Raw genomic sequence first — 2,049 nt, forward strand, 5'->3', positions numbered from 1 at the left:
CTAGCATGGTTTTATCCTTACAACAATCCTTACCATATAACCATATAACCATATAACAATTACAGCACGGAAACAGGCCATCTCGACCAATCTAGTCCGTGCCGAACACGTATTCTCCCCTAGTCCCATATACCTGCACTCAGACCATAACCCTCTATTCCTTTCCCGTCCATATAACTATCCAATTTATTTTTAAATGATAAAAACGAACCTGCCTCCACCACTTCCACTGGAAGCTCATTCCACACAGCCACCACTCTCTGAGTAAAGAAGTTCCCCCTCATGTTACCCCTAAACCTCTGTCCCTTAATTCTCAAGTCATGTCCCCTTGTTTGAATCTTCCCTACTCTCAGTGGGAAAAGCTTATACACATCAACTCTGTCTATCCCTCTCATCATTTTAAAGACCTCTATCAAGTCCCCCCTTAACCTTCTGCGCTCCAAAGAATAAAGACCTAACTTGTTCAACCTTTCAAAAAAAAGGTACGTAAGTCAAGCGAACAACACTTGCAAGCTAATAAAATCTGCGTCCCTGGGTGGGCTCGAACCACCAACCTTTCGGTTAACAGCCGAACGCGCTAACCGATTGCGCCACAGAGACTTTGGGTGCTCTTTGAAACACCGAAAACTGATAATCCAGTCAGCTGTCTCACATGCTGTTTACAGGAATTTGAAGTCCACTCATTGTTAGCTGTGTTTGGCTCATAGAACAACAGCGATGCACTTTAAATCATTCATAGAGGTGTACAGCATGGAAGCAGGCCGTTAAACCCAACTCATCCAGGCCAACTCATGCCCATTCACACTACCTACACCAAGGGTTCCCAACCTGGGGTCAGTTTGTCCCCTGGGGGTCATTGTCGCCTGCCCAGAAAGTACGTGTGTTGATTCTGGATCTGTACATATTTGTTCTCATTGACGGACTGTGTTTAAAAAAAAACTTTAAATAAAAACATGTAAACAGGCACCAGAGACCGTGTATAATTTAAACACATCTTTAATCAGCACCAAAACTTAACAGCGTTGAGGACAACAGGTTGTCAACGCATCCTTGCTGCTCAGACTGGCCGTGTTGGGAACAAGTGTTAGTATAAGTGTTATAGTGGGGTGGAGTTAGTGATGCTGGCTTATGTGTGATTGGTTCACATTCCAGAACAAGGGGGTCACAGTTTAAGGATCTCCAGAACAAGGGGTCACAGTTTAAGGATCTCCAGAACAAGGGGTCACAGTTTAAGGATCTCCAGAACAAGGGGTCACATTTTAAGGATCTCCAGTCACAGTTTAAGGATCTCCAGAACAAGGGGTCACAGTTTAAGGATCTCCAGAACAAGGGGTCATATTTTAAGGATCTCCAGAACAAGGGGTCACAGTTTAAGGATCTCCAGAACAAGGGGTCACAGTTTAAGGATCTCCAGAACAAGGGGTCACAGTTTAAGGATCTCCAGAACAAGGGGTCACAGTTTAAGGATCTCCAGAACAAGGGGTCACAGTTTAAGGATAAGGGGGAAATCTTTTAGGACCGAGATGAGAAAAACATTTTACACACAGAGAGTGGTGAATCTCTGGAATTCTCTGCCATAGAAGGTAGTTGAGGACAGTTCATTGGCTATATTTAAGAGGGAGTTAGATGTGGCCCTTGTGGCTAAAGGGATCAGGGGGAATGGAGAGAAGGCAGGTACAGGATACTGAGTTGGGTGATCAGCCATGATCATATTGAATGGCGGTGCAGGCTCGAAGGGCTGAATGGTCTACTCCTGCACTTATTTTCTATGTTTCTATCATCAATCTACAGTTCTGCTATACCTGTGCTGGTATATCTGTTCAACATTAGTTGTTTGTAAATAAGTGAAGTAACATTGTTATGTGCTATTAAAGTTGCCGGGGGTAAACGGGACGAAGATGTTTGGGACCCCCTGCTCTACACCAATCTGACTACACTAATTAGGGCGGCGTGGTGGCGCAGCCTCACAGCACCAGAGAACAGGATTTCATCATGACTTAGGGCAATGTCTGTGTGGAGTTTGCACGATCAACGATCTGGAACTCTCTG

At 44.6% G+C, this 2,049-nt stretch overlaps 1 non-coding gene across 1 annotated transcript; it reads right to left on the reverse strand.

Moving 5' to 3' along the window:
- Positions 1-526: 526 nt before the first annotated feature.
- Positions 527-600, reverse strand: trnan-guu (transfer RNA asparagine (anticodon GUU)). The gene has a single exon. It is a non-coding gene; the product is annotated as a tRNA-Asn (tRNA).
- Positions 601-2,049: the final 1,449 nt, after the last annotated feature.

This window comes from Leucoraja erinacea, chromosome 8 (genome assembly GCF_028641065.1).
Source record: "Leucoraja erinacea ecotype New England chromosome 8, Leri_hhj_1, whole genome shotgun sequence".
Classification (NCBI taxonomy): Eukaryota; Metazoa; Chordata; class Chondrichthyes; order Rajiformes; family Rajidae; genus Leucoraja; species Leucoraja erinaceus.